Source organism: Patiria miniata, unplaced genomic scaffold (assembly GCF_015706575.1).
Source record: "Patiria miniata isolate m_02_andy unplaced genomic scaffold, ASM1570657v1 HiC_scaffold_8, whole genome shotgun sequence".
NCBI classification, from domain to species: Eukaryota; Metazoa; Echinodermata; class Asteroidea; order Valvatida; family Asterinidae; genus Patiria; species Patiria miniata.
The window spans coordinates 14441808-14465564 of record NW_024037075.1 but is presented as its reverse complement, the minus strand read 5'-3'; positions in this window follow the sequence as shown (position 1 = coordinate 14465564).

Below are 23757 nucleotides of genomic sequence, written 5' to 3'. Positions count from 1 at the left end.
TAAAGTAGCGATTTATGAACAGGAGTGTTTAGAACTTGATGAAATTTCACTTTTGTGAAATTTCAGTTAATTCTTTTATTCTACGAACTTGGAAGGCGCTAGCGAAAAATCAAAATGCGCCACGTTAGGGGCCCGCGCCATGAAAATACTCGGACTACCTAACTCTAGGCTAAAGCTGAAGTTTTCAGGCATGCATGCAAGACATACCTTTGTTTCTTCTTTCTAGTTGAAGAGGGTTGAAGACCAGGCTCGACGTTTTAAGTACGTAGACATAATGCTGTACAAAGCAACTGAAGTCACTGCACCGGAAACAAATCCACCACCAAAAATTCTTGCCGCCATTTTTCCCCTCAGTCGGTCGACTTTCTCAAAACATGTTTTGTTAGCACCACCATTTTTCACGACGAGACCGGTTTCAATGCACTGAATTATTTTAACATAGGGTTTTCTCATGTTGCATTGGTGACACATTATGAATGGTTACTACATGTACATTGTACTAGGCTGTGCAAAAAGTGTGCATATTTTACCGGCGCCCGCTTCCGGTGATAAGCGCGAAAGCATCACAAGAGGGCATATTCATTTCTGTGGCCATATACTGTGGCTCCACCCCATAGAGACTAAAATTCGGAATGGAAGTTATCGTCTCAACAAAGAGTGTCAAAGAGACTAAATTCAGAATGAAGTTTCGTGATTAAATTCAACGCTTATGACTATTTTTTTTTTTTAATCGTATTAAATGTATTCTCCCTGGTTAACTTCAATTTTTTCAAACGGGTTGTGTCACATTTTAATGTCAACAATAATCGATGCAATTTCAAATCCACTGCATTATGTTGTTCTGAGTTATCGCTCCACAAAAAGTGTTTATTTTTGTTAATGGGCAAATTGTGGCCGCTTGGCTGACCAGTGGTTGTACAATGTATAGGGCGCCCTCTTTATACTGCACAACAACAAAACTAGTGGCATCAGCTACTACATCTGCGCTTTTCTCCAAAGGTTTCAGGTCTATAGCGCCCTGCCGATTTGCATGCTGGTTGGCCCATTCATCCGCTTCAAAACGGTACCAAGTTTGTCCAGATCCATCCACGTTAAGGTACCTTTAGGCTGCGATACATGGGAGCCAGGCGGGTTGGCGCTGACAGGCCTCCCTAGGGGACTTACTGCACAAAAACGAAAAGACTAGTGGCATCAGCTACTACATCTCCGCCTTTCTCCGAAAATTTCAGGTCTAGCGCATGCCGATTTGCATGCTGGTTGGCCCATTCATCCGCTTCAAAACGATACCAAGTTTGTCCAGATCCATCTACGTTAAGGTACCTTTAGGCTGCGATACATGGGAGCCAGGCGGGTTGGCGCTGACAGGCCTCCCTAGGGACTTACTGCACAAAAACGAAACTAGTGGCATCAGCTACTACATCTGCGCTTTTCTCCAAAAGTTTCAGGTCTAGCGCCCTGCCGATTTGCATGCTGGTTGGCCCATTCATCCGCTTCAAAACGGTACCAAGTTTGTCCAGATCCATTTACGTTAAGGTACCTTTAGGCTGCGATACATGGGAGCCAGGCGGGTTGGCGCTGACAGGCCTCCCTATGGGACTTACTGCACAAAAACGAAACTAGTGGCATCAGCTACTACATCTGCGCTTTTCTCCAAAAGTTTCAGGTCTAGCGCCCTGCCGATTTGCATGCTGGTTGGCCCATTCATCCGCTTCAAAACGGTACCAAGTTTGTCCAGATCCATCTACGTTAAGGTACCTTTAGGCTGCGATACATGGGAGCCAGGCGGGTTGGCGCTGACAGGCCTCCCTATGGGACTTACTGCACAAAAACGAAACTAGTGGCATCAGCTAGTACATCTGCGCTTTTCTCCAACAGTTTCAAGTCTAGCGCCCTGCCGATTTGCATGCTGGTTGGCCCATTCATCCGCTTCAAAACGGTACCAAGTTTGTCCAGATCCATGCACGTTAAGGTACCTTTAGGCTGCGATACATGGGAGCCAGGCGGGTTGCGCTGACAGGCCTCCCATGGGACTTACTGCACAAAAACGAAACTAGTGGCATCAGCTACTACATCTCCGCTTTTCTCCAAAAGTTTCAAGTCTAGCCCCTGCCGATTTGCATGTTGGTTGGCCCATTCATCCGCTTCAAAACGGTACCAAGTTTGTCCAGATCCATCTACGTAAAGGTACCTTTAGGCTGCGATACATGGGAGCCAGGCGGGTTGGCGCTGACAGGCCTCCCTAGGGACTTACTGCACAAAAACGAAACTAGTGGCATCAGCTACTACATCTCCGCTTTTCTCAAAAGTTTCAGGTCTAGCGCCTGCCGATTTGCATGTTGGTTGGCCCATTCATCCGCTTCAAAACGGTACCAAGTTTGTCCAGATCCATCTATGTTAAGTACATTTAGGCTGCGATACATGGGAGCCAGGCGGGTTGGCGCTGACAGGCCTCCCTATGGGACTTACTGCACAAAAACGAAACTAGTGGCATCAGCTACTACATCTCCGCTTTTCTCCAAAAGTTTCAGGTCTAGCGCCCTGCCGATTTGCATGCTGGTTGGCCCATTCATCCGCTTCAAAACGGTACCAAGTTTGTCCAGATCCATCTACGTTAAGTACCTTTAGGCTGCGATACATGGGAGCCAGGCGGGTTGGCGCTGACAGGCCTCCCTATGGGACTTACTGCACAAAAACGAAACTAGTGGCATCAGCTAGTACATCTGCGCTTTTCTCCAAAAGTTTCAAGTCTAGCGCCCTGCCGATTTGCATGCTGGTTGGCCCATTCATCCGCTTCAAAACGGTACCAAGTTTGTCCAGATCCATCACGTTAAGGTACCTTTAGGCTGCGATACATGGGAGCCAGGCGGGTGGCGCTGACAGGCCTCCCTATGGGACTTACTGCACAAAAACGAAACTAGTGGCATCAGCTAGTACATCTCCGCTTTTCTCCAAAAGTTTCAAGTCTAGCCCCTTGCCGATTTGCATGTTGGTTGGCCCATTCATCCGCTTCAAAACGGTACCAAGTTTGTCCAGATCCATCTACGTTAAAGTACATTTAGGCTGCGATACATGGGAGCCAGGCGGGTTGGCGCTGACAGGCCTCCCTATGGGACTTACTGCACAAAAACGAAACTAGTGGCATAGCTACTACATCTCCGCTTTTCTCCAAAAGTTTCAGGTCTAGCGCCCTGCCGATTTGCATGCTGGTTGGCCCATTCATCCGCTTCAAAACGGTACCAAGTTTGTCCAGATCCATCTACGTTAAGGTACCTTTAGGCTGCGATACATGGGAGCCAGGCGGGTTGGCGCTGACAGGCCTCCCTATGGGACTTACTGCACAAAAACGAAACTAGTGGCATCAGCTACTACATCTGCGCTTTCTCCAAAGTTTCAGGCCTAGCGCCCTGCCGATTTGCATGCTGGTTGGCCCATTCATCCGCTTCAAAACGGTACCAAGTTTGTCCAGATCCATCACGTTAAAGTACCTTTAGGCTGCGATACATGGGAGCCAGGCGGGTTGGCGCTGACAGGCCTCCCATGGGACTTACTGCACAAAAACGAAACTAGTGGCATCAGCTAGTACATCTCCGCTTTTCTCCAAAAGTTTCAAGTCTAGCCCCTTGCCGATTTGCATGTTGGTTGGCCCATTCATCCGCTTCAAAACGGTACCAAGTTTGTCCAGATCCATCTACGTTAAGGTACTTTAGGCTGCGATACATGGGAGCCAGGCGGGTTGGCGCTGACAGGCCTCCCTATGGGACTTACTGCACAAAAACGAAACTAGTGGCATCAGCTAGTACATCTGCGCTTTTCTCCAAAAGTTTCAGGTCTAGCGCCCTGCCGATTTGCATGCTGGTTGGCCCATTCATCCGCTTCAAAACGGTACCAAGTTTGTCCAGATCCATCTACGTTAAGGTACCTTTAGGCTGCGATACATGGGAGCCAGGCGGGACGCGCTGACAGGCCTCCCTATGGGACTTACTGCACAAAAACGAAACTAGTGGCATCAGCTACTACATCTCCGCTTTTCTCAAAAGTTTCAGGTCTAGCGCCTGCCGATTTGCATGCTGGTTGGCCCATTCATCCGCTTCAAAACGGTACCAAGTTTGTCCAGATCCATCTACGTTAAGGTACCTTTAGGCTGCGATACATGGGAGCCAGGCGGGTTGGCGCTGACAGGCCTCCCTATGGGACTTACTGCACAAAAACGAAACTAGTGGCATCAGCTACTACATCTGCGCTTTTCTCCAAAAGTTTCAAGTCTAGCGCCCTGCCGATTTGCATGCTGGTTGGCCCATTCATCCGCTTCAAAACGGTACCAAGTTTGTCCAGATCCATCTACGTTAAGGTACCTTTAGGCTGCGATACATGGGAGCCAGGCGGGTTGGCGCTGACAGGCCTCCCTATGGGACTTACTGCACAAAAACGAAACTAGTGGCATCAGCTACTACATCTCCGCTTTTCTCCAAAAGTTTCAAGTCTAGCCCCTTGCCGATTTGCATGTTGGTTGGCCCATTCATCCGCTTCAAAACGGTACCAAGTTTGTCCAGATCCATCTATGTTAAAGTACATTTAGGCTGCGATACATGGGAGCCAGGCGGGTTGGCGCTGACAGGCCTCCCTATGGGACTTACTGCACAAAAACGAAACTAGTGGCATCAGCTACTACATCTCCGCTTTCTCCAAAAGTTTCAGGTCTAGCGCCCTGCCGATTTGCATGCTGGTTGGCCCATTCATCCGCTTCAAAACGGTACCAAGTTTGTCCAGATCCATCTACGTTAAGTACCTTTAGGCTGCGATACATGGGAGCCAGGCGGGTTGGCGCTGACAAGCCTCCCTATGGGGACTTACTGCACAAAAACGAAACTAGTGGCATCAGCTACTACATCTGCTTTTCTCCAAAAGTTTCAAGTCTAGCGCCCTGCCGATTTGCATGCTGGTTGGCCCATTCATCCGCTTCAAAACGGTACCAAGTTTGTCCAGATCCATGCACGTTAAGGTACCTTTAGGCTGCGATACATGGGAGCCAGGCGGGTTGGCGCTGACAGGCCTCCCTTGGGACTTACTGCACAAAAACGAAACTAGTGGCATCAGCTACTACATCTGCGCTTTTCTCCAAAAGTTTCAAGTCTAGCGCCTTGCCGATTTGCATGCTGGTTGGCCCATTCATCCGCTTCAAAACGGTACCAAGTTTGTCCAGATCCATCTATGTTAAGTACCTTTAGGCTGCGATACATGGGAGCCAGGCGGGTTGGCGCTGACAGGCCTCCCTATGGGACTTACTGCACAAAAACGAAACTAGTGGCATCAGCTACTACATCTCCGCTTTTCTCCAAAAGTTTCAAGTCTAGCGCCCTGCCGATTTGCATGTTGGTTGGCCCATTCATCCGCTTCAAAACGGTACCAAGTTTGTCCAGATCCATCTACGTTAAAGTACCTTTAGGCTGCGATACATGGGAGCCAGGCGGGTTGGCGCTGACAGGCCTCCCTATGGGACTTACTGCACAAAAACGAAACTAGTGGCATCAGCTACTACATCCGCTTTTCTCCAAAGTTTCAAGTCTAGCGCCTTGCCGATTTGCATGCTGGTTGGCCCATTCATCCGCTTCAAAACGGTACCAAGTTTGTCCAGATCCATCTACGTTAAGTACCTTTAGGCTGCGATACATGGGAGCCAGGCGGGTTGGCGCTGACAGGCCTCCCTATGGGACTTACTGCACAAAAACGAAACTAGTGGCATCAGCTATACATCTGCGCTTTTCTCCAAAAGTTTCAGGTCTAGCGCCCTGCCGATTTGCATGCTGGTTGGCCCATTCATCCGCTTCAAAACGGTACCAAGTTTGTCCAGATCCATCTACGTTAAGGTACCTTTAGGCTGCGATACATGGGAGCCAGGCGGGTTGGCGCTGACAGGCCTCCCTATGGGACTTACTGCACAAAAACGAAACTAGTGGCATCAGCTACTACATCTGCGCTTTTCTCCAAAAGTTTCAAGTCTAGCGCCCTGCCGATTGCATGCTGGTTGGCCCATTCATCCGCTTCAAAACGGTACCAAGTTTGTCCAGATCCATGCACGTTAAAGGTACCTTTAGGCTGCGATACATGGGAGCCAGGCGGGTTGGCGCTGACAGGCCTCCCCATGGGACTTACTGCACAAAAACGAAACTAGTGGCATCAGCTACTACATCTCGCTTTTCTCCAAAAGTTTTCAAGTCTAGCGCCTTGCCGATTTGCATGTTGGTTGGCCCATTCATCCGCTTCAAAACGGTACCAAGTTTGTCCAGATCTATCTATGTTAAAGTACATTTAGGCTGCGATACATGGGAGCCAGGCGGGTTGGCGCTGACAGGCCTCCCTAAGGGACTTACTGCACAAAAACGAAACTAGTGGCATCAGCTACTACATCTGCGCTTTTCTCCAAAGTTTCAGGTCTAGCGCCCTGCCGATTTGCATGCTGGTTGGCCCATTCATCCGCTTCAAAACGGTACCAAGTTTGTCCAGATCCATGCACGTTAAGGTACCTTTAGGCTGCGATACATGGGAGCCAGGCGGGTTGGCGCTGACAGGCCTCCCTATGGGACTTACTGCACAAAAACGAAACTAGTGGCATCAGCTACTACATCTGCGCTTTTCTCCAAAAGTTTCAAGTCTAGCGCCTTGCCGATTTGCATGTTGGTTGGCCCATTCATCCGCTTCAAAACGGTACCAAGTTTGTCCAGATCCATCTATGTTAAAGTACATTTAGGCTGCGATACATGGGAGCCAGGCGGGTTGGCGCTGACAGGCCTCCCTATGGGACTTACTGCACAAAAACGAAACTAGTGGCATCAGCTACTATCTCCGCTTTTCTCCAAAAGTTTCAAGTCTAGCGCCCTGCCGATTTGCATGCTGGTTGGCCCATTCATCCGCTTCAAAACGGTACCAAGTTTGTCCAGATCCATCTACGTTAAGGTACCTTTAGGCTGCGATACATGGGAGCCAGGCGGGTTGGCGCTGACAGGCCTCCCTTGGGACTTACTGCACAAAAACGAAACTAGTGGCATCAGCTACTACATCTCCGCTTTTCTCCAAAAGTTTCAAGTCTAGCGCCTTGCCGATTTGCATGTTGGTTGGCCCATTCATCCGCTTCAAAACGGTACCAAGTTTGTCCAGATCCATCTACGTTAAGGTACCTTTAGGCTGCGATACATGGGAGCCAGGCGGGTTGGCGCTGACAGGCCTCCCTATGGGACTTACTGCACAAAAACGAAACTAGTGGCATCAGCTACTACATCTCCGCTTTTCTCCAAAAGTTTCAGGTCTAGCGCCCTGCCGATTTGCATGTTGGTTGGCCCATTCATCCGCTTCAAAACGGTACCAAGTTTGTCCAGATCCATCTATGTTAAAGTACATTTAGGCTGCGATACATGGGAGCCAGGCGGGTTGGCGCTGACAGGCCTCCCTATGGGACTTACTGCACAAAAACGAAACTAGTGGCATCAGCTACTACATCTCCGCTTTTTCCAAAAGTTTCAGGTCTAGCGCCCTGCCGATTTGCATGCTGGTTGGCCCATTCATCCGCTTCAAAACGGTACCAAGTTTGTCCAGATCCATCTACGTTAAAGTACCTTTAGGCTGCGATACATGGGAGCCAGGCGGGTTGGCGCTGACAGGCCTCCCTATGGGACTTACTGCACAAAAACGAAACTAGTGGCATCAGCTACTACATCTCCGCTTTTCTCCAAAAGTTTCAAGTCTAGCGCCCTGCCGATTTGCATTGGTTGGCCCATTCATCCGCTTCAAAACGGTACCAAGTTTGTCCAGATCCATCTATGTTAAAGTACTTTAGGCTGCGATACATGGGAGCCAGGCGGGTTGGCGCTGACAGGCCTCCCTATGGGACTTACTGCACAAAAACGAAACTAGTGGCATCAGCTACTACATCTCCGCTTTTCTCCAAAAGTTTCAAGTCTAGCGCCTGCCGATTTGCATGCTGGTTGGCCCATTCATCCGCTTCAAAACGGTACCAAGTTTGTCCAGATCCATCTACGTTAAGGTACTTTAGGCTGCGATACATGGGAGCCAGGCGGGTTGGCGCTGACAGGCCTCCCTATGGGACTTACTGCACAAAAACGAAACTAGTGGCAGCAGCTAATACATCTGCGCTTTTCTCAAAAGTTTCAGGCCTAGCGCCCTGCCGATTTGCATGCTGGTTGGCCCATTCATCCGCTTCAAAACGGTACCAAGTTTGTCCAGATCCATTTACGTTAAGGTACCTTTAGGCTGCGATACATGGGAGCCAGGCGGGTTGGCGCTGACAGGCCTCCCTATGGGGACTTACTGCACAAAAACGAAACTAGTGGCATCAGCTAGTACATCTGCGCTTTTCTCCAAAAGTTTCAAGTCTAGGGCCCTGCCGATTTGCATGCTGGTTGGCCCATTCATCCGCTTCAAAACGGTACCAAGTTTGTCCAGATCCATGCACGTTAAAGGTACCTTTAGGCTGCGATACATGGGAGCCAGGCGGGTTGGCGCTGACAGGCCTCCCCATGGGACTTACTGCACAAAAACGAAACTAGTGGCATCAGCTACTACATCTCCGCTTTTCTCCAAAAGTTTCAAGTCTGGCGCCTTGCCGATTTGCATGTTGGTTGGCCCATTCATCCGCTTCAAAACGGTACCAAGTTTGTCCAGATCTATCTATGTTAAAGTACATTTAGGCTGCGATACATGGGAGCCAGGCGGGTTGGCGCTGACAGGCCTCCCTATGGGACTTACTGCACAAAAACGAAACTAGTGGCATCAGCTACTACATCTGCGCTTTTCTCCAAAAGTTTCAGGTCTAGCGCCCTGCCGATTTGCATGCTGGTTGGCCCATTCATCCGCTTCAAAACGGTACCAAGTTTGTCCAGATCCATGCACGTTAAGGTACCTTTAGGCTGCGATACATGGGAGCCAGGCGGGTTGCGCTGACAGGCCTCCCCATGGGACTTACTGCACAAAACGAAACTAGTGGCATCAGCTAGTACATCTGCGCTTTTCTCCACAAAAGTTTCAAGTCTAGCGCCTTGCCGATTTGCATGTGGTTGGCCCATTCATCCGCTTCAAAACGGTACCAAGTTTGTCCAGATCCATCTATGTTAAAGTACATTTAGGCTGCGATACATGGGAGCCAGGCGGGTTGGCGCTGACAGGCCTCCCTATGGGACTTACTGCACAAAAACGAAACTAGTGGCATCAGCTACTACATCTCCGCTTTTCTCAAAAGTTTCAAGTCTAGCGCCCTGCCGATTTGCATGTTGGTTGGCCATTCATACGCTTCGCTTCAAAACGGTACCAAGTTTGTCCAGATCCATCTACGTTAAGGTACCTTTAGGCTGCGATACATGGGAGCCAGGCGGGTTGGCGCTGACAGGCCTCCCTATGGGACTTACTGCACAAAAAAAAACTAGTGGCATCAGCTAGTACATCTCCGCTTTTCTCCAAAAGTTTCAAGTCTAGCGCCTTGCCGATTTGCATGTTGGTTGGCCCATTCATCCGCTTCAAAACGGTACCAAGTTTGTCCAGATCCATCTATGTTAAAGTACATTTAGGCTGCGATACATGGGAGCCAGGCGGGTTGGCGCTGACAGGCCTCCCTATGGGACTTACTGCACAAAAACGAAACTAGTGGCATCAGCTACTACATCTCCGCTTTTCTCCAAAAGTTTCAGGTCTAGCGCCCTGCCGATTTGCATGTTGGTTGGCCCATTCATCCGCTTCAAAACGGTACCAAGTTTGTCCAGATCCATCTACGTTAAAGTACATTTAGGCTGCGATACATGGGAGCCAGGCGGGTTGGCGCTGACAGGCCTCCCTATGGGACTTACTGCACAAAAACGAAACTAGTGGCATCAGCTACTACATCTCCGCTTTTCTCAAAAGTTTCAGGTCTAGCGCCTGCCGATTTGCATGCTGGTTGGCCCATTCATCCGCTTCAAAACGGTACCAAGTTTGTCCAGATCCATGCACGTTAAGGTACCTTTAGGCTGCGATACATGGGAGCCAGGCGGGTTGGCGCTGACAGGCCTCCCTATGGGGACTTACTGCACAAAAACGAAACTAGTGGCATCAGCTAGTACATCTGCGCTTTTCTCCAAAAGTTTCAAGTCTAGGGCCCTGCCGATTTGCATGCTGGTTGGCCCATTCATCCGCTTCAAAACGGTACCAAGTTTGTCCAGATCCATGCACGTTAAAGGTACCTTTAGGCTGCGATACATGGGAGCCAGGCGGGTTGGCGCTGATAGGCCTCCCCATGGGACTTACTGCATAAAAACGAAACTAGTGGCATCAGCTACTACATCTCCGCTTTTCTCCAAAAGTTTCAAGTCTGGCGCCTTGCCGATTTTGTTGGTTGGCCCATTCATCCGCTTCAAAACGGTACCAAGTTTGTCCAGATCCATCTTTGTTAAAGTACATTTAGGCTGCGATACATGGGAGCCAGGCGGGTTGGCGCTGACAGGCCTCCCTAGGGGACTTACTGCACAAAAACGAAACTAGTGGCATCAGCTACTACATCTCCGCTTTTCTCCAAAAGTTTCAGGTCTAGCGCCCTGCCGATTTGCATGCTGGTTGGCCCATTCATCCGCTTCAAAACGGTACCAAGTTTGTCCAGATCCATCTACGTTAAGGTACCTTTAGGCTGCGATACATGGGAGCCAGGCGGGTTGGCGCTGACAGGCCTCCCTATGGGACTTACTGCACAAAAACGAAACTAGTGGCATCAGCTAATACATCTGCGCTTTTCTCCACAAGTTTCAGGTCTAGCGCCCTGCCGATTTGCATGCTGGTTGCCCATTCATCCGCTTCAAAACGGTACCAAGTTTGTCCAGATCCATGCATGTTAAGGTACCTTTAGGCTGCGATACATGGGAGCCAGGCGGGTTGGCGCTGACAGGCCTCCCATGGGACTTACTGCACAAAAACGAAACTAGTGGCATCAGCTAGTACATCTGCGCTTTTCTCCACAAGTTTCAAGTCTAGCGCCTTGCCGATTTGCATGTTGGTTGGCCCATTCATCCGCTTCAAAACGGTACCAAGTTTGTCCAGATCCATCTACGTTAAGGTACCTTTAGGCTGCGATACATGGGAGCCAGGCGGGTTGGCGCTGACAGGCCTCCCTATGGGACTTACTGCACAAAAACGAAACTAGTGGCATCAGCTACTACATCTCCGCTTTTCTCCAAAAGTTTCAGGTCTAGCGCCCTGCCGATTTGCATGCTGGTTGGCCCATTCATCCGCTTCAAAACGGTACCAAGTTTGTCCAGATCCATTTACGTTAAGGTACCTTTAGGCTGCGATACATGGGAGCCAGGCGGGTTGGCGCTGACAGGCCTCCCTATGGGACTTACTGCACAAAAACGAAACTAGTGGCATCAGCTACTACATCTGCGCTTTTCTCCAAAAGTTTCAGGTCTAGCGCCCTGCCGATTTGCATGCTGGTTGGCCCATTCATCCGCTTCAAAACGGTACCAAGTTTGTCCAGATCCATGCACGTTAAGGTACCTTTAGGCTGCGATACATGGGAGCCAGGCGGGTTGGCGCTGACAGGCCTCCCCATGGGACTTACTGCACAAAAACGAAACTAGTGGCATCAGCTAGTACATCTGCGCTTTTCTCCACAAGTTTCAAGTCTAGCGCCTGCCGATTTGCATGTTGGTTGGCCCATTCATCCGCTTCAAAACGGTACCAAGTTTGTCCAGATCCATCTATGTTAAAGTACATTTAGGCTGCGATACATGGGAGCCAGGCGGGTTGGCGCTGACAGGCCTCCCTATGGGACTTACTGCACAAAAACGAAACTAGTGGCATCAGCTACTACATCTCCGCTTTTCTCCACAAGTTTCAAGTCTAGCGCCTTGCCGATTTGCATGTTGGTTGGCCCATTCATCCGCTTCAAAACGGTACCAAGTTTGTCCAGATCCATCTACGTTAAGGTACCTTTAGGCTGCGATACATGGGAGCCAGGCGGTTGGCGCTGACAGGCCTCCCTATGGGACTTACTGCACAAAAACGAAACTAGTGGCATCAGCTAGTACATCTCCGCTTTTCTCCAAAAGTTTCAAGTCTAGCGCCTTGCCGATTTGCATGTTGGTTGGCCCATTCATCCGCTTCAAAACGGTACCAAGTTTGTCCAGATCCATCTATGTTAAAGTACATTTAGGCTGCGATACATGGGAGCCAGGCGGGTTGGCGCTGACAGGCCTCCCTATGGGACTTACTGCACAAAAAACGAAACTAGTGGCATCAGCTACTACATCTCCGCTTTTCTCCAAAAGTTTCAGGTCTAGCGCCCTGCCGATTTGCATGCTGGTTGGCCCATTCATCCGCTTCAAAACGGTACCAAGTTTGTCCAGATCCATCTACGTTAAGGTACCTTTAGGCTGCGATACATGGGAGCCAGGCGGGTTGGCGCTGACAGGCCTCCCTATGGGACTTACTGCACAAAAACGAAACTAGTGGCATCAGCTAATACATCTGCGCTTTTCTCCAAAAGTTTCAGGTCTAGCGCCCTGCCGATTTGCATGCTGGTTGGCCCATTCATCCGCTTCAAAACGGTACCAAGTTTGTCCAGATCCATCTACGTTAAGTACCTTTAGGCTGCGATACATGGGAGCCAGGCGGGTTGGCGCTGACAGGCCTCCCTATGGGACTTACTGCACAAAAACGAAACTAGTGGCATCAGCTACTACATCTCCGCTTTTCTCCAAAAGTTTCAAGTCTAGCGCCTTGCCGATTTGCATGTTGGTTGGCCCATTCATCCGCTTCAAAACGGTACCAAGTTTGTCCAGATCCATCTATGTTAAAGTACATTTAGGCTGCGATACATGGGAGCCAGGCGGGTTGGCGCTGACAGGCCTCCCTATGGGACTTACACTGCACAAAAACGAAACTAGTGGCATCAGCTACTACATCTCCGCTTTTCTCCAAAAGTTTCAAGTCTAGCGCCCTGCCGATTTGCATGCTGGTTGGCCCATTCATCCGCTTCAAAACGGTACCAAGTTTGTCCAGATCCATCTACGTTAAGGTACCTTTAGGCTGCGATACATGGGAGCCAGGCGGGTTGACGCGCTGACAGGCCTCCCTATGGGACTTACTGCACAAAAACGAAACTAGTGGCATCAGCTAATACATCTGCGCTTTTCTCAAAAGTTTCAGGTCTAGCGCCCTGCCGATTTGCATGCTGGTTGGCCCATTCATCCGCTTCAAAACGGTACCAAGTTTGTCCAGATCCATCTACGTTAAGGTACCTTTAGGCTGCGATACATGGGAGCCAGGCGGGTTGGCTGACAGGCCTCCCTAGGGACTTACTGCACAAAAACGAAACTAGTGGCATCAGCTACTACATCTCCGCTTTTCTCCAAAGTTTCAGTCTAGCGCCCTGCCGATTTGCATGCTGGTTGGCCCATTCATCCGCTTCAAAACGGTTACCAAGTTTGTCCAGATCCATTTACGTTAAGGTACCTTTAGGCTGCGATACATGGGAGCCAGGCGGGTTGGCGCTGACAGGCCTCCCTATGGGACTTACTGCACAAAAACGAAACTAGTGGCATCAGCTACTACATCTGCGCTTTTCTCCAAAAGTTTCAGGTCTAGCGCCCTGCCGATTTGCATGCTGGTTTGCCCATTCATCCGCTTCAAAACGGTACCAAGTTTGTCCAGATCCATGCACGTTAAGGTACCTTTAGGCTGCGATACATGGGAGCCAGGCGGGTTGGCGCTGACAGGCCTCCCCATGGGACTTACTGCACAAAAACGAAACTAGTGGCATCAGCTAATACATCTGCGCTTTTCTCCAAAAGTTTCAAGTCTAGCGCCTTGCCGATTTGCATGTGTGGTTGGCCCATTCATCCGCTTCAAAACGGTACCAAGTTTGTCCAGATCCATCTACGTTAAGGTACCTTTAGGCTGCGATACATGGGAGCCAGGCGGGTTGGCGCTGACAGGCCTCCCTATGGGACTTACTGCACAAAAACGAAACTAGTGGCATCAGCTAGTACATCTCCGCTTTTCTCCAAAAGTTTCAAGTCTAGCGCCTTGCCGATTTGCATGTTGGTTGGCCCATTCATCCGCTTCAAAACGGTACCAAGTTTGTCCAGATCCATCTACGTTAAGGTACCTTTAGGCTGCGATACATGGGAGCCAGGCGGGTTGGCGCTGACAGGCCTCCCTATGGGACTTACTGCACAAAAACGAAACTAGTGGCATCAGCTACTACATCTCCGCTTTTCTCCAAAAGTTTCAGGTCTAGCGCCTGCCGATTTGCATGCTGGTTGGCCCATTCATCCGCTTCAAAACGGTACCAAGTTTGTCCAGATCCATTTACGTTAAGGTACCTTTAGGCTGCGATACATGGGAGCCAGGCGGGTTGGCGCTGACAGGCCTCCCTATGGGACTTACTGCACAAAAACGAAACTAGTGGCATCAGCTACTACATCTGCGCTTTTCTCCAAAAGTTTCAGGTCTAGCGCCCTGCCGATTTGCATGCTGGTTTGCCCATTCATCCGCTTCAAAACGGTACCAAGTTTGTCCAGATCCATCATGTTAAGGTACCTTAGGCTGCGATACATGGGAGCCAGGCGGGTTGGCGCTGACAGGCCTCCCTATGGGACTTACTGCACAAAAACGAAACTAGTGGCATCAGCTAGTACATCTCGCGCTTTCTCCAAAAGTTTCAGGTCTAGCGCCTTGCCGATTTGCATGCTGGTTGGCCCATTCATCCGCTTCAAAACGGTACCAAGTTTGTCCAGATCCATTACGTTAAGGTACCTTTAGGCTGCGATACATGGGAGCCAGGCGGGTTGGCGCTGACAGGCCTCCCTATGGGACTTACTGCACAAAAACGAAACTAGTGGCATCAGCTAGTACATCTGCGCTTTTCTCCAAAAGTTTCAAGTCTAGCGCCCTGCCGATTTGCATGCTGGTTGGCCCATTCATCCGCTTCAAAACGGTACCAAGTTTGTCCAGATCCATGCACGTTAAGGTACCTTTAGGCTGCGATACATGGGAGCCAGGCGGGTTGGCGCTGACAGGCCTCCCTGGGACTTACTGCACAAAAACGAAACTAGTGGCATCAGCTACTACATCTCCGCTTTTCTCCAAAAGTTTCAGTCTAGCGCCCTGCCGATTTGCATGTGGTTGGCCCATTCATCCGCTTCAAAACGGTACCAAGTTTGTCCAGATCATTTACGTTAAGGTACCTTTAGGCTGCGATACATGGGAGCCAGGCGGGTTGGCGCTGACAGGCCTCCCTAGGGACTTACTGCACAAAAACGAAACTAGTGGCATCAGCTACTACATCTCCGCTTTTCTCCAAAAGTTTCAAGTCTAGCGCCTGCCGATTTGCATGTTGGTTGGCCCATTCATCCGCTTCAAAACGGTACCAAGTTTGTCCAGATCCATCTATGTTAAAGTACATTTAGGCTGCGATACATGGGAGCCAGGCGGGTTGGCGCTGACAGGCCTCCCTATGGGACTTACTGCACAAAAACGAAACTAGTGGCATCAGCTACTACATCTCCGCTTTTCTCCAAAAGTTTCAAGTCTAGCGCCCTGCCGATTTGCATGTGGTTGGCCCATTCATCCGCTTCAAAACGGTACCAAGTTTGTCCAGATCCATCTATGTTAAAGTACATTTAGGCTGCGATACATGGGAGCCAGGCGGGTTGGCGCTGACAGGCCTCCCTATGGGACTTACTGCACAAAAACGAAACTAGTGGCATCAGCTACTACATCTGCGCTTTTCTCAAAAGTTTCAGGTCTAGCGCCCTGCCGATTTGCATGCTGGTTGGCCCATTCATCCGCTTCAAAACGGTACCAAGTTTGTCCAGATCCATTTACGTTAAGGTACCTTTAGGCTGCGATACATGGGAGCCAGGCGGGTTGGCGCTGACAGGCCTCCCTAGGGACTTACTGCACAAAAACGAAACTAGTGGCATCAGCTACTACATCTGCGCTTTTCTCCAAAAGTTTCAGGTCTAGCGCCCTGCCGATTTGCATGCTGGTTGGCCCATTCATCCGCTTCAAAACGGTACCAAGTTTGTCCAGATCCATGCATGTTAAGGTACCTTTAGGCTGCGATACATGGGAGCCAGGCGGGTTGGCGCTGACAGGCCTCCCATGGGACTTACTGCACAAAAACGAAACTAGTGGCATATAGTACTACATCTGCGTTTCTCCAAAAGTTTCAAGTCTAGCGCCTTGCCGATTTGCATGCTGGTTGGCCCATTCATCCGCTTCAAAACGGTACCAAGTTTGTCCAGATCCATGCACGTTAAGGTACCTTTAGGCTGCGATACATGGGAGCCAGGCGGGTTGGCGCTGACAGGCCTCCCATGGGACTTACTGCACAAAAACGAAACTAGTGGCATCAGCTACTACATCTCCGCTTTTCTCCAAAAGTTTCAAGTCTAGCGCCCTGCCGATTTGCATGTTGGTTGGCCCATTCATCCGCTTCAAAACGGTACCAAGTTTGTCCAGATCCATCTATGTTAAAGTACATTTAGGCTGCGATACATGGGAGCCAGGCGGGTTGGCGCTGACAGGCCTCCCATGGGACTTACTGCACAAAAACGAAACTAGTGGCATCAGCTACTACATCTCCGCTTTTCTCCAAAAGTTTCAGGTCTAGCGCCTGCCGATTTGCATGCTGGTTGGCCCATTCATCCGCTTCAAAACGGTACCAAGTTTGTCCAGATCCATGCACGTTAAGGTACCTTTAGGCTGCGATACATGGGAGCCAGGCGGGTTGGCGCTGACAGGCCTCCCTATGGGACTTACTGCACAAAAACGAAACTAGTGGCATCAGCTACTACATCTGCGCTTTTCTCCAAAAGTTTCAGGTCTAGCGCTCTGCCGATTTGCATGCTGGTTGGCCCATTCATCCGCTTCAAAACGGTACCAAGTTTGTCCAGATCCATTTACGTTAAGGTACCTTTAGGCTGCGATACATGGGAGCCAGGCGGGTTGGCGCTGACAGGCCTCCCTATGGGACTTACTGCACAAAAACGAAACTAGTGGCATCAGCTACTACATCTGCGCTTTTCTCCAAAAGTTTCAAGTCTAGGCCCTGCCGATTTGCATGCTGGTTGGCCCATTCATCCGCTTCAAAACGGTACCAAGTTTGTCCAGATCCATCTACGTTAAGGTACCTTTAGGCTGCGATACATGGGAGCCAGGCGGGTTGGCGCTGACAGGCCTCCCTATGGGACTTACTGCACAAAAACGAAACTAGTGGCATCAGCTATACATCTCCGCTTTCTCCAAAAGTTTCAAGTCTAGCGCCTTGCCGATTTGCATGTTGGTTGGCCCATTCATCCGCTTCAAAACGGTACCAAGTTTGTCCAGATCCATCACGTTAAGGTACCTTTAGGCTGCGATACATGGGAGCCAGGCGGGTTGGCGCTGACAGGCCTCCCTATGGGACTTACTGCACAAAAACGAAACTAGTGGCATCAGCTAATACATCTGCGCTTTTCTCCAAAAGTTTCAAGTCTAGCGCCTGCCGATTTGCATGCTGGTTGCCCATTCATCCGCTTCAAAACGGTACCAAGTTTGTCCAGATCCATGCACGTTAAGGTACCTTTAGGCTGCGATACATGGGAGCCAGGCGGGTTGGCGCTGACAGGCCTCCCCATGGGACTTACTGCACAAAAACGAAACTAGTGGCATCAGCTAGTACATCTCCGCTTTTCTCCAAAAGTTTCAAGTCTAGCGCCTTGCCGATTTGCATGTTGGTTGGCCCATTCATCCGCTTCAAAACGGTACCAAGTTTGTCCAGATCCATCTATGTTAAAGTACATTTAGGCTGCGATACATGGGAGCCAGGCGGGTTGGCGCTGACAGGCCTCCCTATGGGACTTACTGCACAAAAACGAAACTAGTGGCATCAGCAGCTACTACATCTGCGCTTTTCTCCAAAAGTTTCAAGTCTAGCGCTTGCCGATTTGCATGCTGGTTGGCCCATTCATCCGCTTCAAAACGGTACCAAGTTTGTCCAGATCCATCTACGTTAAGGTACCTTTAGGCTGCGATACATGGGAGCCAGGCGGGTTGGCGCTGACAGGCCTCCCATGGGACTTACTGCACAAAAAACGAAACTAGTGGCATCAGCTACTACATCTGCGCTTTTCTCCAAAAGTTTCAGGTCTAGCGCTCTGCCGATTTGCATGCTGGTTGGCCCATTCATCCGCTTCAAAACGGTACCAAGTTTGTCCAGATCCATTTACGTTAAGGTACCTTTAGGCTGCGATACATGGGAGCCAGGCGGGTTGGCGCTGACAGGCCTCCCTATGGGACTTACTGCACAAAAACGAAACTAGTGGCATCAGCTACTACATCTGCGCTTTTCTCCAAAAGTTTCAAGTCTAGGCCCTGCCGATTTGCATGCTGGTTGGCCCATTCATCCGCTTCAAAACGGTACCAAGTTTGTCCAGATCCATGCACGTTAAGGTACCTTTAGGCTGCGATACATGGGAGCCAGGCGGGTTGGCGCTGACAGGCCTCCCCATGGGACTTACTGCACAAAAACGAAACTAGTGGCATCAGCTAGTACATCTGCGCTTTTCTCCAAAAGTTTCAAGTCTAGCGCCTGCCGATTTGCATGTTGGTTGGCCCATTCATCCGCTTCAAAACGGTACCAAGTTTGTCCAGATCCATCTATGTTAAAGTACATTTAGGCTGCGATACATGGGAGCCAGGCGGGTTGGCGCTGACAGGCCTCCCTATGGGACTTACTGCACAAAAACGAAACTAGTGGCATCAGCTACTACATCTCCGCTTTTCTCCAAAAGTTTCAAGTCTAGCGCCTTGCCGATTTGCATGTGGTTGGCCCATTCATCCGCTTCAAAACGGTACCAAGTTTGTCCAGATCCATGCACGTTAAGGTACCTTTAGGCTGCGATACATGGGAGCCAGGCGGGTTGACGCTGACAGGCCTCCCTATGGGACTTACTGCACAAAAACGAAACTAGTGGCATCAGCTAATACATCTGCGCTTTTCTCAAAAGTTTCAAGTCTAGCGCCCTGCCGATTTGCATGCTGGTTGCCCATTCATCCGCTTCAAAACGGTACCAAGTTTGTCCAGATCCATCACGTTAAGGTACCTTTAGGCTGCGATACATGGGAGCCAGGCGGGTTGGCGCTGACAGGCCTCCCTATGGGACTTACTGCACAAAAACGAAACTAGTGGCATCAGCTAGTACATCTCCGCTTTTCTCCAAAAGTTTCAAGTCTAGCGCCCTTGCCGATTTGCATGCTGGTTGGCCCATTCATCCGCTTCAAAACGGTACCAAGTTTGTCCAGATCCATCTACGTTAAGGTACCTTTAGGCTGCGATACATGGGAGCCAGGCGGGTTGGCGCTGACAGGCCTCCCCATGGGACTTACTGCACAAAAACGAAACTAGTGGCATCAGCTACTACATCTCGCTTTTCTCCAAAAGTTTCAAGTCTAGCGCCTTGCCGATTTGCATGCTGGTTGGCCCATTCATCCGCTTCAAAACGGTACCAAGTTTGTCCAGATCCATCTACGTTAAGGTACCTTTAGGCTGCGATACATGGGAGCCAGGCGGGTTGGCGCTGACAGGCCTCCCTATGGGACTTACTGCACAAAAACGAAACTAGTGGCATCAGCTAGTACATCTCCGCTTTTCTCCAAAAGTTTCAAGTCTAGCGCCTTGCCGATTTGCATGTTGGTTGGCCCATTCATCCGCTTCAAAACGGTACCAAGTTTGTCCAGATCCATCTACGTTAAAGTACATTTAGGCTGCGATACATGGGAGCCAGGCGGGTTTGCGCTGACAGGCCTCCCTATGGGACTTACTGCACAAAAACGAAACTAGTGGCATCAGCTACTACATCTCCGCTTTTCTCCAAAAGTTTCAAGTCTAGCGCCTTGCCGATTTGCATGTTGGTTGGCCCATTCATCCGCTTCAAAACGGTACCAAGTTTGTCCAGATCCATCTACGTTAAGGTACCTTTAGGCTGCGATACATGGGAGCCAGGCGGGTGGCGCTGACAGGCCTCCCTATGGGACTTACTGCACAAAAACGAAACTAGTGGCAGCAGCTAATACATCTGCGCTTTTCTCCAAAAGTTTCAAGTCTAGCCCTGCCGATTTGCATGCTGGTTGGCCCATTCATCCGCTTCAAAACGGTACCAAGTTTGTCCAGATCCATCTACGTTAAGGTACCTTTAGGCTGCGATACATGGGAGCCAGGCGGGTTGGCGCTGACAGGCCTCCCTATGGGACTTACTGCACAAAAACGAAACTAGTGGCAGCAGCTAATACATCTGCGCTTTTCTCCAAAAGTTTCAGGTCTAGCGCCCTGCCGATTTGCATGCTGGTTGGCCCATTCATCCGCTTCAAAACGGTACCAAGTTTGTCCAGATCCATCACGTTAAGGTACCTTTAGGCTGCGATACATGGGAGCCAGGCGGGTTGGCGCTGACAGGCCTCCCTATGGGACTTACTGCACAAAAACGAAACTAGTGGCATCAGCTAGTACATCTCCGCTTTCTCCAAAAGTTTCAAGTCTAGCGCCTTGCCGATTTGCATGTTGGTTGGCCATTCATCCGCTTCAAAACGGTACCAAGTTTGTCCAGATCCATCTACGTTAAGGTACATTTAGGCTGCGATACATGGGAGCCAGGCGGGTTGGCGCTGACAGGCCTCCCTATGGGACTTACTGCACAAAAACGAAACTAGTGGCATCAGCTACTACATCTCCGCTTTTCTCCAAAGTTTCAAGTCTAGCGCTTGCCGATTTGCATGTTGGTTGGCCCATTCATCCGCTTCAAAACGGTACCAAGTTTGTCCAGATCCATCTACGTTAAGGTACCTTTAGGCTGCGATACATGGGAGCCAGGCGGGTTGGCGCTGACAGGCCTCCCTATGGGACTTACTGCACAAAAACGAAACTAGTGGCATCAGCTACTACATCTGCGCTTTTCTCCAAAAGTTTCAAGTCTAGCGCTTGCCGATTTGCATGCTGGTTGGCCCATTCATCCGCTTCAAAACGGTACCAAGTTTGTCCAGATCCATTTACGTTAAGGTACCTTTAGGCTGCGATACATGGGAGCCAGGCGGGTTGGCGCTGACAGGCCTCCCTATGGGACTTACTGCACAAAAACGAAACTAGTGGCATCAGCTAGTACATCTGCGCTTTTCTCCAAAAGTTTCAAGTCTAGGCCCTGCCGATTTGCATGCTGGTTGGCCCATTCATCCGCTTCAAAACGGTACCAAGTTTGTCCAGATCCATGCACGTTAAGGTACTTTAGGCTGCGATACATGGGAGCCAGGCGGGTTGGCGCTGACAGGCCCCCATGGGACTTACTGCACAAAAACGAAACTAGTGGCATCAGCTAGTACATCTCGCTTTTCTCCAAAAGTTTCAAGTCTAGCGCCTTGCCGATTTGCATGTTGGTTGGCCCATTCATCCGCTTCAAAACGGTACCAAGTTTGTCCAGATCCATCTACGTTAAAGTACATTTAGGCTGCGATACATGGGAGCCAGGCGGGTTGGCGCTGACAGGCTCCCTATGGGACTTACTGCACAAAAACGAAACTAGTGGCATCAGCTACTACATCTCGCTTTTCTCCAAAAGTTTCAAGTCTAGCGCCTTGCCGATTTGCATGTTGGTTGGCCCATTCATCCGCTTCAAAACGGTACCAAGTTTGTCCAGATCCATCTACGTTAAGGTACCTTTAGGCTGCGATACATGGGAGCCAGGCGGGTTGGCGCTGACAGGCCTCCCTATGGGACTTACTGCACAAAAACGAAACTAGTGGCATCAGCTACTACATCTGCGCTTTTCTCAAAAGTTTCAAGTCTAGCGCCCTGCCGATTTGCATGCTGGTTGGCCCATTCATCCGCTTCAAAACGGTACCAAGTTTGTCCAGATCCATGCACGTTAAGGTACCTTTAGGCTGCGATACATGGGAGCCAGGCGGGTTGGCGCTGACAGGCCTCCCTATGGGACTTACTGCACAAAAACGAAACTAGTGGCATCAGCTACTACATCTCCGCTTTTCTCCAAAAGTTTCAAGTCTAGCGCCTTGCCGATTTGCATGCTGGTTGGCCCATTCATCCGCTTCAAAACGGTACCAAGTTTGTCCAGATCCATCTACGTTAAGGTACATTTAGGCTGCGATACATGGGAGCCAGGCGGGTTGGCGCTGACAGCCTCCCTATGGGACTTACTGCACAAAAACGAAACTAGTGGCATCAGCTAGTACATCTCCGCTTTTCTCCAAAAGTTTCAAGTCTAGCGCCTTGCCGATTTGCATGCTGGTTGGCCCATTCATCCGCTTCAAAACGGTACCAAGTTTGTCCAGATCCATCACGTTAAGGTACCTTTAGGCTGCGATACATGGGAGCCAGGCGGGTTGGCGCTGACAGGCCTCCCCTATGGGACTTACTGCACAAAAACGAAACTAGTGGCATCAGCTAGTACATCTCGCTTTTCTCCAAAAGTTTCAAGTCTAGCGCCTTGCCGATTTGCATGTTGGTTGGCCCATTCATCCGCTTCAAAACGGTACCAAGTTTGTCCAGATCCATCTACGTTAAGGTACCTTTAGGCTGCGATACATGGGAGCCAGGCGGGTTGGCGCTGACAGGCCTCCCTATGGGACTTACTGCACAAAAACGAAACTAGTGGCATCAGCTACTACATCTCGCTTTTCTCCAAAAGTTTCAAGTCTAGCGCCTTGCCGATTTGCATGTTGGTTGGCCCATTCATCCGCTTCAAAACGGTACCAAGTTTGTCCAGATCATGCACGTTAAGGTACCTTTAGGCTGCGATACATGGGAGCCAGGCGGGTGGCGCTGACAGGCCTCCCTATGGGACTTACTGCACAAAAACGAAAACTAGTGGCATCAGCTAATACATCTGCGCTTTTCTCAAAAGTTTCAAGTCTAGCGCCCTGCCGATTTGCATGCTGGTTGGCCCATTCATCCGCTTCAAAACGGTACCAAGTTTGTCCAGATCCATGCACGTTAAGGTACCTTTAGGCTGCGATACATGGGAGCCAGGCGGGTTGGCGCTGACAGGCCTCCCATGGGACTTACTGCACAAAAACGAAACTAGTGGCATCAGCTACTACATCTGCGCTTTTCTCCAAAAGTTTCAAGTCTAGGCCCTGCCGATTTGCATGCTGGTTGGCCCATTCATCCGCTTCAAAACGGTACCAAGTTTGTCCAGATCCATCTACGTTAAGTACCTTTAGGCTGCGATACATGGGAGCCAGGCGGGTTGGCGCTGACAGGCCTCCCCTGGGACTTACTGCACAAAAACGAAACTAGTGCATCAGCTAGTACATCTCCTTTTTCTCCAAAAGTTTCAAGTCTAGCGCCTTGCCGATTTGCATGTTGGTTGGCCCATTCATCCGCTTCAAAACGGTACCAAGTTTGTCCAGATCCATCTATGTTAAAGTACATTTAGGCTGCGATACATGGGAGCCAGGCGGGTTGGCGCTGACAGGCCTCCCTATGGGACTTACTGCACAAAAACGAAACTAGTGGCATCAGCTACTACATCTCCGCTTTTCTCCAAAGTTTCAAGTCTAGCGCCTTGCCGATTTGCATGTTGGTTGGCCCATTCATCCGCTTCAAACGGTACCAAGTTTGTCCAGATCCATCTACGTTAAGGTACCTTTAGGCTGCGATACATGGGAGCCAGGCGGGTTGGCGCTGACAGGCCTCCCTATGGGACTTACTGCACAAAAACGAAACTAGTGGCA